This window comes from Melospiza melodia, chromosome 31, assembly GCF_035770615.1.
Source record: "Melospiza melodia melodia isolate bMelMel2 chromosome 31, bMelMel2.pri, whole genome shotgun sequence".
Lineage (NCBI taxonomy): Eukaryota > Metazoa > Chordata > Aves > Passeriformes > Passerellidae > Melospiza > Melospiza melodia.
This window is the reverse complement of record NC_086224.1, coordinates 1,611,400-1,625,884: the sequence shown is the minus strand read 5'-3', so window position 1 is coordinate 1,625,884 and position 14,485 is coordinate 1,611,400. Positions and strand designations below refer to the sequence as shown.

The 14,485-nt window shown below is 46.4% G+C and overlaps 1 protein-coding gene across 3 annotated transcripts in view; it reads right to left on the bottom strand.

Moving 5' to 3' along the window:
• Positions 1–13,319, bottom strand: part of ACVR1B (activin A receptor type 1B) — a 29,130-nt gene extending 15,811 nt beyond the window's left edge. For 2 of the 3 annotated variants that reach the window (XM_063179359.1, XM_063179360.1), the window contains exon 1: positions 13,224–13,296. The gene's annotated coding sequence lies outside the window, so the exon portion shown is untranslated. Of the gene's footprint in view, positions 1–13,223 lie in introns of all 3 variants that reach the window. The other variant, XM_063179361.1, reaches the window with a different exon arrangement.
• Positions 13,320–14,485: the final 1,166 nt, after the last annotated feature.

Genomic DNA, 14,485 nt, shown 5'->3' with positions numbered 1-14,485 from the left:
CTCAAACCTGATTCCACCTGAGCTCAGTGTCCAGGCTCCTTGGAGCTGCTTAATCTGGGCTGGCCAGGGACCACCAGCCATGACCCAAGTCATGCCTGCAAACTGGGTGAGATCCGAGTGAGATCTGACCGAGATCCTCTCCCAGCCCAACCTTGGGTCAGACTCAACACAAAACCCAACAATTCCTCCAACCTGATTCCACCTGAGCTCAGTGTCCAGGCTCCCTGCTGGCCAGGGATGACCACCCCAGCTCAGGGAGACAGGGAGCAGCTGGCAGAGGCCAAAGCCAACCCAATCCCCAGTGACTGCACGAGCCAAGCGTGCACACCCAGCCAGATCAGCCACTTATTTAATAACTGCTTCCCTGATCCGAGACACCACCTTGGGTCAAATAAATTCCTGGCTTTTTGCCTGCTCTCCACAAAGATGATTTGGATAAAGAGAAGGAGAAACTCTCAGGCAGATTCCCACATTTTTTTCCACCTCCCAGCTGTCATTGTACTTTTCTCAAGCTGCCTGAAAAACTGTAAGCAAATCCTCAGGCCTTGCCATCCTTGGGAACAAAGAGGAATCCAACAATGTCAAGAAGAAGGGTGGGGCTTGTTTAGCAGCATGCTGGGTTTTTCAGCAGCTTTCATCAGCTCTCCCAGCCTTCCCAGAGGGAATCCAAAACATGTCCTCACCTGCTGCAGAAATGGGCTTTCAGGTAGGGAGGGTGTGAAGAAGGGTTTTAAAAGATACAAGTGGCCACAGTTAACTCTGCCCAAGCTGATCTAAATCCTCTCAGTGTAAAGTCACACACTAAATCACCCTCAATATTTGTGTGTGGGGCCATGTTACCCTAAGCTTCATGAAAAACAAGCTGCTCCTGATTTACTCAGGGTTCCTTTAGGAGGAAGACACCCATTAGGCCTTATCCCAGAGACCTGGGTAAATCAATCAGGCTAATTGCATTACTACTCACTTAATTCTCTCTGGACTCTGCTCCTCCTTTTCCAGCTGCTGTTGTGAGCTGATTCAGACATGGGTGCTGGTTAGTTTGGAATCAACAGATTGAAAACAGCAATGAAAATCCAGTGCTGAGAGCCAAGGGAAGGGCTGGAGCTGTGGCAGGAGAGGTTTGGGATGGGTACAGGGAAAGGTTCTTCCCCCAAGGGTCCTGAAGCTGCCAGGAGTGTTTGGACACTGCTCTCCAAAAGGTTGGATTTTGGGATGTCTCCACAAGACCAGGAATTGGACTGGATGATCCTGGTGGATCCAATTCAGGATATTTCATGATTCTGTAACTCTGGGGTCAAAAGCTGAGACACCTTTAAAAAGCATCATGAGCAAATGGAGGTGCTCAGCACAGGCCAGAGAAATGGGACACAGGACAGAAAACGGACAGGACAGATTGATAGTGTTGAGAAAGATGGAGTACATCCATAAATTCTGAAGATTTTGAGAGGAAATGTTGTAATGAAAGGAAGAAACCCATCCACTAACATGGTCTTCAAACAGCTCCAAGATCAGGGTTTTCCCATGGTCAGCAGAGTGCAGAAAAGACAACTCTGAAAAATCCACACACTTGGGGGAACAAAGGTTGGTGATAAAGGAGATTTTATAAAAACTGACCAGGAGTTGGACTGGATGATCCTGGTGGATCCAATTCAGGATATTTCATGATTCTCTAACTCTGGGATCAAAAGCTGAGACACCTTTAAAAAGCATCATGAGCAAATGGAGGTGCTCAGCACAGGCCAGAGAAATGGGACACAGGACAGACTGATCAGTGTTGAGAAGGGTGGAGAACATCTGAAGATTTTGAGAGGAAATGTTGTAATGAAAGGAAAAAACCCATCCACTAATATGGTCTTCAAACAGCTCCAAGATCAGGGTTTTCCCATGGTCAGCAGAGTGCAGAAAAGACAATTCTGAAAAATCCACACACTTGGGGGAACAAAGGTTGGCGATAAAGGAGATTTTATGAAAATCTGAGATGGCAAAGAGCACCCAGGGCACATTCCTGCCTTCATGTCTACTTAAAAGGAAATGGTCTTTTAAAGCATCTCCCTTATTACTTATCAAAAGCTCGAGGTACAAATTAAAAACATTTAACCCACACACATTTCACTGTGTAGGTTCTTTTCAGTTTGATTTAGATACAACAAAACTGAACTTTGTTCCTGTTAGACTCATTTTTGAGGTCTCAATTCCAAGATTTAGGCTGTGGCAAGTTTTGCTTCCAGAAGCTACAAAGCAAACAAAACACTTCAAAATGCACTAATAAAACTGGTTTTGTAAACTTCTGAGTGAATTATCTGGCCTGAAACTGAGCATGCCTTTGAGAGGGAAAGCAGAGAAGCAGGTTGTGTCTGCTCAGTCTCATTTTGTAGGATTAAAAAACAACAACAACAGAAAAAAAATCAGTTTACCTGCAAGGTATGATACCAGAGCCCCAGCTTGGAGACAGAGGGAGATCCTTATCTGTTCTGTGCAGAAAGCCAAAATTTCCTGCTAAAGGAGGGGGATGCCCCGTGGCTTCACCTCACCCTGAGACAACTTCACCCCTCTCTGCCCTGTTTTAACTTTAATTCTGATGTTTGCACCTCAAAAATCCCCATGGTTAGAGAGCAGCTAGAACAAAGAGAATGGAGCCTTCAGCACATGCTGTCCTTCCTCCACCTCTCAGCACAGACCCCTGAGGGGCTTTCCAGGTATTGTTGGCCAGAACCTTCAAGCTGCAGGCAGGAACTCTGCAATTTTCTGTGTGTGCCAGGGAGGAAAGGCCTGTGTGCTCCTGGCAGAGAGGAGAATTACAGAGCAACTCATGTGGGTCCAGCAACTCCAGTTTGCTTCATTCTTCTATCAGAAACTTATCAGAAGCCAGGAAAAAGTAAAATGTTGTTTGCCTTTGGGTGAGGGGACAGAAGGTGGGCAAGAAGCAGAGCTGGTGTCTCCTGAGTGCTCTGAGAGCAGCCAGGGCAAAGCAGGAGACAGGAGTGGATAAAAGGATTTTTCATGCCAACCGCATTCTTTTTTTCCTTGGGGAAGAAAAGCTCCTATTGAGCCAAACATATAATCTACTTAATAAAAAACCAACCTGGGCTGAAGGAAACAGTGAAGGGAAACAAGGAGCAGTTCCCAGAGCTGGGCTGGTGCATTCCCCCTGTGCTCAGGCTGTGTGGAAGGAGCTGGAGCTGGAGCTGAGCCCTCCTGATCTGCTCCCCACCCCGACAGCCAGAGCCCAGCCCAGCCCTGCACAGACCCTGCCTGAACAAGCCCAAGGCTCAGCTGCACATCCTGGGCAGGAAAAGCTTTGCTCTCACTGGAGGGATGGAGCAGGTTGGAGCAAACCTTGCTGTGATTCCATCCGAGGCTGGGCCTCACTGCTGTTCACCAAAATATCCCCCCTGCATCAACCAGAAAAGAGGAAAAAAACAAGGGCTGGCTCTGTCCCTCCAAACCCCACCACTAAAAGCAACCTGTATTCCCAAAATGGATCCAGACAAACATGAAAAGCTTTGTTCTCACTGGAGGGATGGAGCAAACCTTGCTGTGATTCGATCCGAGTCTGGGCCTCACTGCTCCACCCCAAAACCTGAGAGATCCCTCAGCACTGACAATAATAAAAATAAATTATTTATTGGCAGTGTTGAGTGACCTCTCCTCAATCCTTGACCAGCCCAGGGTTTGATTCCTGCTCCCCACAACGTTCCCAGGTTACAAATCCAGCTCTGAAAGGATCCTGGGGCACAGAGGTGTCCATATCCTCCTGCATCAACCACAGAAAAAAGGAAAAACCCACTGGGATGGCTCTGTCCCTCCATTAAAACAACCTGTATTCCCAAAATGGATCCAAACAAACATGAAAAGCTTTGTTCTCACTGGAGGGATGGAGCAGGTTGGAGCAAACCTTGCTGTGATTCTGTCCAAGGCTGGGCCTCACTGCTGTTTACCAAAACCTGAGAGATTCCTCAGCACTGACAATAAACAAAATAAAATTTATTTATTTGCAGTGCTGAGTGACCTCTCCTCAATCCTTGACCAGCCCAGGGTTTGATTCCTGCTCCCCACAACGTTCCCAGGTTACAAATCCAGCTCTGAAAGGATCCTGGGGCACTCAAAGTGTCCATATCCTCCTGCATCAACCACAGAAAAAAGGAAAAAACACTGGCATGGCTCTGTCCCTCCATTAAAACAACCTGTATTCCCAAAATGGATCCAAACAAACATGAAAAGCTTTGTTCTCACTGGAGGGATGGAGCAGGTTTGTGATTTGATCTGAGTCTGGGCCTCACTGCTCTACCCCAAAACCTGAGAGATCCCTCAGCACTGACAATAAACAAAATAAAATTTATTTATTTGCAGTGCTGAGTGACCTCTCCTCAATCCTTGACCAGCCCAGGGTTTGATTCCTGCTCCCCACAAGGTTCCCAGGTTACAAATCCAGCTCTGAAAGGATCCTGGGGCACTCAAAGTGTCCATATCCTCCTGCATCAACCACAGAAAAAAGGAAAAAAACACTGGGATGGCTCTGTCCCTCCATTAAGACAACCTGTATTCCCAAAATGGATCCAAACAAACAGGTGGGGGGCTGCAGATTCCAGCTCTGTGCTCCAGGGAGATTCAAACACTGAGCTCTGACAGGCAAAGAACATTTCTCCTCCTCTCCCAGCAACTCTCCCAGCTCATTTTGCACGGATTTATTCTCACATGTGTCAAGATGTCTCTGCAGCTAGACAGGAAAAAGTTTCACAGCAGAATCTCCTGCAATGGTGTTAAAGCACCTTTAGGAATACATTTGCCAGCATCTCCCTAAGAAAGATGCCATTTTCTCAGGGCTGAAAACTCTACCTGATCAATATGGATGAGGATATTTAACCTGAAGATGATCATTGGTAAAATTGCCAATAACCACCCACGTTATTTACCAGATAAACAGATTTTTTTTTTTTTCTGCAGGGATTTTTTGCTGTTCTTTTTCAACAGTTTGGAAGAATGATTCCCCTGACTTTGAGGGCACAGGAGCTGCAGCTGATTTTTGTCTTTTGAGCCCCACTCTGGGAGCACCAGTTTCAGAATAATATCAGCAGCAGAAATGGGGAACAATTGGCTTTGTAGCTCTGCAGCTCCTTTGGATGCTTTAATGAAGAGGGACGGGTGGAAACATGCTTGGAAGAAAGAAATACCTGTCAGTGTCTGGCTCTGTGCTGTGCCAAAATAAAGAGCAACCTGTATCAGCCAGGGTTAGGAATTCATGGCCATGAACTCCTCAGGTGTGTCCAGGAGTTCCTGTGTGCTCCTTGTTCAGCTGGATAAAGGAACAGGAAAAACTCAGCTCCATTTTCCCAGAGAAAATGATGAGGGGACACTGAGCCATCTGATGAAGGCTTTAAAAAATCAAGATTTACTTTCCATTCTATTATCATGGAATATGCTTATTCCACTGTATTATCAAGGAATATTCTTATTCCATTGTATTATCATGGAATATGCTTATTCCATTGTATTATCATGGAATATTATTATTATAATGGAATTTTATTATTCCATTCTATTATCATGGAATTTTATTATTCAATTATATTATCATGGAATATTATTATTATCATGGAATTTTATTATTCCATTGTATTATCATGGAATATTGTTATTCCATTCTATTACCATGCAATATTATTATTCCATTCTATTATCATGGAATATTATTATTCCATTATCTTATCACAGAATATTATTATTATAATGGAATATTGTTATTCCATTCTATTACCATGGAATATTATTATTCCATTATATTACATGGAATATTATTATTCCATTACATTACCATGGAATATTATTAATACATTCTATTATCATAGAATATTATTATTCCATTCTATTATCATGGAATATTATTATTATTATGGAATTTTATTATTCCATTCTATTATCATGGAATTTTATTATTTCATTATATTATCACAGAATATTATTATTATAATGGAATATTATTATTCCACTATATTACCATGGAATATTATTATTCCATTCTATTACCATGCAATATTATTATTCCATTCTATTATCATGCAATATTATTATTCCATTCTATTATCATGGAATATTATTAATACATTCTATTATCATGGAATATTATTATTCCATTCTATTATCATGCAATATTATTATTCCATTCTATTATCACAGAATATTATTATTATTATGGGATATTATTATACCATTATATTACCGTGGAATATTATTATTCCATTCTATTATCATGCAATATTATTATTCCATTCTATTATCATGCAATATTATTATTCCATTCTATTATCATGGAATATTATTAATACATTCCATTATCATGGAATATTATTATTCCATTCTATTATCATGGAATCCTGGAATGCCTTGGCTTGGAAGGGACCTCAAAGCTCATTTTGTTCCACCCCACTGCCATGGGCAGGGACACCTTCCACCATCTCAGGTGGCTCCAACCTGGCTTTGGACACTTGCACAGAAGGAGCAGCCCCAGCTTCTCTGGGCATCCTGTGCCAGGGCCTCACCACCCTCCCAGGGAGCAATTTCTGCCCAAAATCCCACCTAGCCCTGCAAGCCATTCCCTCTTGTCCTGGAGCTCCTTGCAAAGATCCTCCCCAATTTTTTCTTGCAGACTCTCTTCAGGTACTGCAAGGCCACAATCAGGACACCCCAAAGCTTCTTGGACAATCCCAATTGTCCCATCCTTCTCTCACAGGAGCTGCTCCATCCCTTGCTGGCCCTTTATACTCACATCCACCCTCCTGGTGGGGATAAATTTGAGTCCAAAGTGGCTCCCCAGGTGTCACCTGCACCCACTGCCCCCAAAATCCAATGTCAGGCCAGCTCTGGGTGCTGTCAGTGCCCATTTCCTCACTAAGGAGCTGGAGAAATCAACCCTTCCATACCTTCCCCACATCTCATTTCCCCTCCTGCTGTGGATCAAAACATTTCTCTTTTTTGCTTCTTGCTGGTGCTTCTGATATCTACTGACCCACTGCTGCTGCATGAAATGGAGTTAAAATTAGCTGCAAAGCACACTATGAAAAACAAAGCACTTTAAAGCAAGTCATCCAGAAACTAAACATTATCCTGGGATATTTCAAGTTGGAAGTAAGAGCCTCAACTTCTCTGAGCTGGCTGCAGTCCCCTGGCACAGGCTGGACCTGACGTGAAGGCAGCAGGGCTGACTAGAAAACACACGAAATGGAAACAACAAAAAAATAAAAGAGGCAGGAAGAATGTGGCTTTAAAGTGCAGAACTTTCCCTGCATCCACTCCAGGAACACAAACCAGCTCCTGAATGAATTGTAAATAAAGAATTGACAGGAGTCTCATCATTAAGAGGTTAATTAGAAGAAGTCTTGATGTTTCTGCTGTTGCTCTTCCACCCTGAACACAGACACAGGGCTCCTCATTCCCTCTCTGGGCTCTGCTCTGACACCAATTTTGTGTTTAAAGTGCAGAACTTTCCCTGCATCCACTCCAGGAACACAAACCAGCTTCTGAATAAATTGTAAATAAGGAATTGACAGGAGTTTCATCATTAAGAGGTTAATTAGAGGAACCCTTGATGTTTCTGCTGTTGCTCTTCCACCCTGACCATGGACACAGAGCTCCTGGTCTGACACTATTTTGTATTTTAACTGACACCAATTTTGTGTTTTAACTGACACCTATTTTGTGTTTTAACTGACACCAATTTTGTATTTTAACTGACACCAATTTTGTGTTTTAACTGACACCTATTTTGTATTTTAACTGACACCAATTTTGTGTTTTAACTGACACCTATTTTGTGTTTTAACTGACACCAATTTTGTGTTTTACCTGACACCAATTTTGTGTTTTTACTTGCCAGCAAACCAGTTTAGGAGGCAAAAGACCCCACAGCCACTGGTGCTGGGGAAGAACACCCTGCACACCTGATGCTGCCCAGGTTTATCAACAAGACTTCAGAGCCATCCTGGCTTCTCTCAGGCTTTTCCAGAGTGGAAATTGTTTAGCATGTGGCCAACATTGCCACATCCAGCAATCCACACTTGCAAGAAGGCCACAAAAAGCAGCAAGGATTTAAAGTGTAGGGATTTAAAGTGTTTCTTTATTTTCTGCTGAAAAGAAAGAAACAAACAGTGGCGTACAAGAGAAGCACAAAACAGCTGAAAACCAGGGGCTTAAATAAGGAGTTCCCACCCAGAATTTCAGGTCTATAAAACAGAGAAGCAATTCCTGCCTGCTCTGCTGCTGTCACCACCCAGTGAACTTTGCTTGCTGCTATGAGAGCTGACGTTTGACTCGGCTCCCTTCGCAAGAGCCATTTCCGGAGCATCCACTGCTGGCAGGGAATTCAGGGGAAAGAAAAAATAAAAACCAACCCAAGTGTCTGGCCAAGGAGCTGGACGAGTTCAAGAATGTTTGTTGGACACTGGTTTTAATTTCCAGTTAGAGAAAGGCTTTCTTGGAAAGTTGTAAGATGTAACTTGCAAACCACGCAGGGTTTGCCTGATTTAACTGGGGAAATATTTGAAGCAGGTGGTGTTAATAATAAAATTTGCTGCCCCAAAATGATTCCCTCAAGGTGGGTTTTTGATTTATTTCAAGCAAAGCTGAGCTGCAACACCCCTTTGCAAAGAAGCCTTGATATTTTCCTTTTTTTTTCAAAAAAAGATTGATGATTTTTCTTGATTATTTTCCTTTTTTTTTTAGAGATTGATGATTTTTCTTGATTATTTTCCTTTTTTGTTTCTAAAGATTGATGATTTTTCTTGATTATTTTCCTTTTTTGTTTCTAAAGATTGATGATTTTTCTTGATTATTTTCCTTTTTTGTTTTTAAAGATTGATGATTTTTCTTGATTATTTTCCTTTTTTGTTTTTAAAGATTGATGATTTTTCTTGATTATTTTCCTTTTTTGTTTCTAAAGACTGATTATTTTTCTTGATTATTTTCCTTTTTTCTTTCTAAAGATTGATGATTTTTCTTCATAATTTTCCTTTTTTTTTTTTTAATTGATGATTTTTCTTGATTATTTTATTATTCCCAGGGTGATCCCTGCCATCCTGCACCTCATTCCACGAGTGCAGCTCCCTCCAGCCCAGGCTGAGCTCACACCTTGCACTGAATAAAAGCGGAAACAATAATCACTCCTAGAGCCCAAAATCAAAGGCACCACGAGTTGCCAAGTTTCCAGGGGATTTGTACACTCAATTGGCCTTTTCCTGTTTATTAATTATGATTTTTTTTTAATAAACACCCATTTTTAGCTAAGTGAAAGCCTGGGAACAGCCATGCCATGAGTCTCATCTGATCCTGCTCTGCCATTTATCACAGAGGAGTTGAAACACCCTTGTAAGGCTGGGGTTACACCAAAACACGGCTGCTCTCCTCCCAAATTTGCACCCCCAAATTCTCAGAAATCCCAGGTAAACCCTCATCTGCTGCCCAGGTGAGGTTTGAAGGCATTTTGTGTGCTCTGACAAGCCCAGATCTGCACACACACACACACACACACACACACACACACACAGAGTTATTACCCTCTGTATGTCAGGTGGGAATGCAGAGCACAAACGGGGAGAGGTTGGGGAGGAGAAAAATATTCCCCAGAGGAACCTGTCAGGACAGGTACCCGAGTTACACAACATGATCACCCCCCTGGGCACAGAGCTGGACTGCTCTGGGAAGCCCTGAACACCAGAGTGGCCACCAGCCCGTCCTCTGTGCCCAGAGATGTTCAGTCAGGTTTTTCCTTTGGGAAAATCGTTCCTTCAGTTCATCCCAAATCAATTTCCTTCCTAAAAATGGAGCTGGGATCCTCTGTTTGCCACAAACCTGCAGCACAAACCTCCTGCTCCTCTCAAACGCAGAGCTGAGAGCTCTCACTCTTCCCCCAGGAGCAGCAGAAGCAGGGAAAGGAAAAGGAACAACACAGAACAAACAAGAGACACAAAGAGTTCCTCCCCCCTCACCTCCCTCCAAACAAATATTTACAGCTGCTCCAGAAGCTCAGGGTATGAAAGGGTTCCTTAAAAGCCCAAACTGCAGATTGGAGGGGGGTGGGTGGTACAGACACACCTCTGGGGTGCCCAGCTCACCCCAGCATGAGCCACAGGATAAGAGGAAGAGGCCACAACCCCAGAAACTGCACGACAACACGGTGGCACTTCCCACCCTGGACTCATCCACACCTCTGTGACAAGCCCAGGAAGCTCTGAGACCTCCAAGCCCATCCTCTGTGAAACTCATAAACCTCAATTTCCATCGTTATCTCCCAAAACCTGAGGCTGAAGGCTCCCAGATCTTCTCTCAAGGTGAGCACAGGGGTCTTCAGAGCCACCCCCAGCCCCAATTGCTGCTGCCTCTTCCTGACACATCCTCATCCCACAAAGCCCCAAAGCAGCTCTGGTTCACACAAAGCACACGGGGCCCCTGTGAGCCCCCAAACATCCAACACACATCCCTGATGCCATCAGAGTCCCCTCTGATTTCAGAACCCCTAAATCCATAGATCCCACCCCCAAATCCTTATTTTCACCCCAAAACACCCACACCTACCCATGCCCCCCAAATATTCAACACACGTCCCTGATGCCTTCAGAGTCCCCTCTGATTTCAGAACCCTTAACCCCATAGATCTCACCCCCAAATCCCCACACCTATCCATGCCCCCCAAAACATCCAACATACATCCCTGATGCCTTCAGAGTCCCCCCAGATTTCAGAACCCTTAACACCATGGATCCCACCCCCAAATCCTTCTTTTCACCCCAAAACACCCACACCTATCCACACCCCCCAAACATCCAGTACACATCCTTGATGCCTTCAGAGTCCCCCCAGATTTCAGAACCCTTAACACCATAGATCCCAAATCCTTCTTTTCACCCCGAAACACCCACCACACCTATCCACGCCCCCCAAACATCCAGTACACATCCTTGATGCCTTCAGAGTTCCCCTTTCTTCCAGACCCCCTAACCCCATAGATCTTACCCCCAAATCCTTCTTTTCACCCCAAAACACCCACAGCTATCCACGCCCCTCTGTGAGCCCCCTGTGAACCCCCCAAACATCCAACACACATCCCTGATGCCTTCAGAGTCCCCTCTGATTTCAGAACCCCTAACCCCATGGATCCCACCCCCAAATCCTTCTTTTCACCCTGAAACACCCACACTATCCAAGCCCCACAAAACACGTCCTTGATGCCTTCAGAGTCCCCCCTGATTTCAGAACCCCTAACCCCATAGATCCCACCCCAAATCCTTCCCTTCACCCTGAAACACCCACACTATCCAAGCCCCACAAAACACATCCTTGATGCCTTCAGAGTCCCCTCTGATTTCAGAACCCCTAAATCCATATATCCCACCCCAAATCATTCTTTTCACCCCAAAACACCCACACCTATCCATGCCCCCCAAATATTCAACACACGTCCCTGATGCCATCAGAGTCCCCCCAGATTTCAGAACCCCTAAATCCATAGATCCCACCCCAAATCCTTCTTTTCACCCCAAAACACCCACACCTATCCATGCCCCCCAAATATTCAACACACGTCCCTGATGCCTTCAGAGTCCCCCCGATTCCAGAACCCTTAACCCCATAGATCTCACCCCCAAATCCTTCACCCCGAAACACCCACACCTATCCATGCCCCCCAAAACATCCAACACACGTCCTTGATGCCTTCAGAGTCCCCCCAGATTTCAGAACCCTTAACACCATGGATCCCAAATCCTTCTTTTCACCCCGAAACACTCACACCTATCCACGCCCCCCAAACATCCAGTACACATCCTTGATGCCTTCAGAGTTCCCCTTTCTTCTAGACCCCCTAACCCCATAGATCTTACCCCCAAATCCTTCTTTTCACCCCAAAACACCCACAGCTATCCACACCCCTCTGTGAACCCCCCAAACATCCAACACACGTCCCTGATGCCTTCAGAGTCCCCCCTGATTTCAGAACCCCTAACCCCATAGATCCCACCCCAAATCCTTCCCTTCACCCTGAAACACCCACACTATCCAAGCCCCCCAAAACATGTCCTTGATGCCTTCAGAGTCCCCCCTGATTTCAGAACCCCTAAATCCATAGATCCCACCCCAAATCATTCTTTTCACCCCAAAACACCCACACCTATCCATGCCCCCCAAATATTCAACACACGTCCCTGATGCCTTCAGAGTCCCCCCTGATTTCAGAACCCCTAAATCCACAGATCCCACCCCAAATCCTTCTTTTCACCCCGAAACACCCACACCTATCCAAGTCCCCCTGTGAGCCCCTGAGCCCCCCAAACACGTCCTTGATGCCTTCAGAGTCCCCCCTGATTTCAGAACCCCTAAATCCATAGATCCCACCCCAAATCCTTCTTTTCACCCCAAAACACCCACACCTATCCATGCCCCCCAAATATTCAACACACATCCCTGATGCCTTCAGAGTCCCCTCTGATTTCAGAACCCCTAACCCCATAGATCCCACCCCAAATCCTTCCCTTCACCCTGAAACACCCACACTATCCAAGCCCCACAAAACACGTCCTTGATGCCTTCAGAGTCCTCCCTGATTTCAGAACCCCTAAATCCATAGATCCCACCCCAAATCCTTCTTTTCACCCCGAAACACCCACACCTATCCACACCCCCCTGTGAGCCCCCAAACATCCAACACACATCCTTGATGCCTTCAGAGTCGCCCTTTCTTCCAGACCCCTTAAACCCATACATAGATCTTACCCCCAAATCCTTCCCTTCACCCCGAAACACCCACACCCATCCACACCCCAAACCCTCAGGGGCAGCCCTGGGGGCACCTCCAGGCCCCTCCAACCCCACCCCACGATCCACCCCTCCCCTCAGTTCAGCCCTTCTCACCACCCTGGAACACCCACCCCTGTCTCTCCCGGCCCCCAAACCCCTCAGGGCCTCCTCACACCCCCAGCCCTCCCTCACCCCCTTCCCCTCACCCTAAAACCTCCCCAGGGCCTCACCCCACACCCGCCCGCCCCACGGCCGCCCCCAGGCCCGGGCAGGCCCCGGCTCATCCCCCCGCGCTGCCCTCAGCTCCCCGCATCGCCTCCCTCTCGCTTCCCTCCATCATCCCTCGCTCCCCCTCACGACCCCTCCCCGGTCCTCCCCGTTCCCCTCACGGCGGGGGCGGGGGCGCCGCCATGTTGTGCCCGGTGCGGGCCGGGCTCACTCACCGCGGGCCCCGCCGAGCGGGCCGGCCAGGAGCAGGAGCAGGACGGGCAGGAGGGCGGCGGGGGACGGCGGGGAGCGGCGGGCGGATGGAAGGGCCGGAGGGAAGCGGGGGGCCCGGGCAGCCATGGCGGGGACGCGCCGCGGCCTCGGAGCGGAGCGGCCGCAGCGCCGGCGGGAGGGGGAGCGGGGGCGGGGCTGGGGGCGGGGCTAAAGGGGAGGGGGCGGGGCTAACACGCGCGTGCGCAGTCGGGGGGGGGGACAGCGGGAGGGGACCCCGGGCTGGGGAGGGGAGATAAGGGAGAGATAAGGGGAGATAAATGTGAGATATGGGTGTAAGATATGGATGAGATACACGTGTGATAAGTGTGAGATATGTGTATGATATGGGTGTGATAAGTGTGTAAGATACGTGTGTGATAAGTGTGAGATGTGTGTATGATATGGGTGTGATAAGTGTGTAAGATACGTGTGTGATAAGTGTGAGGTGTGTATGATATGAGTGTGATAAGTGTGTAAGATATGGGTGTGATAAGTGTGTAAGATATGGGTGAGATAATTGTGTGATATGAGTGTAAGATATGTGTGAGATACGTGTGTGATAATTGTGTAAGATATGTGAGATACACGTGTGTGATGTCTGAGGTATGTGTGAGATAAGTGTGTGGTAAGTGTGAGATGTGTATGATGTGGGTGTGATAAGTGTGTAAGATATGGGTGAGATAATGGTGTGATATGAGTGTAAGATATGTGTGAGATACGTGTGTGATAATTGTGTAAGATATGTGAGATATACGTGTGTGATAAGTGTGATATGGGTGAGCTACATGTGTGATACAGGTGTGATAAGTGTGTGAGATATGTGTGTGATATGCGAGTGGGATTTTTGTGTCTGACATGTGTGCACACATGTGATGTGTGTGTTCAGGCATTGTTCATGTGTGCAGTCATGTCTGATGTGTGTGCACATGTGTGATGTATGTGTCCAAACATGATTTGTGTGCACAGTGTGTGTTCAAACATGACGTGTGTGCACAGTGTGTGATGTGCGTGTTCAGGTGTGCAGCCATGTCTGGTGTGTGTGCACACGTGGGGTTTGTATGTTCAAACATGACGTGTGTGCACATGTGTGATGTGCAGGTGTTCAGGCATTGTTTGTGTCTGGTGTGTGTGCACAGTGTGTGATGTGTGTGTTCAGGCATTGTTCATGTGTGTAGCTGTGTATGATGTGTGTGCATAGGTGTGCTTGGTGTATTCACGTGTTGTT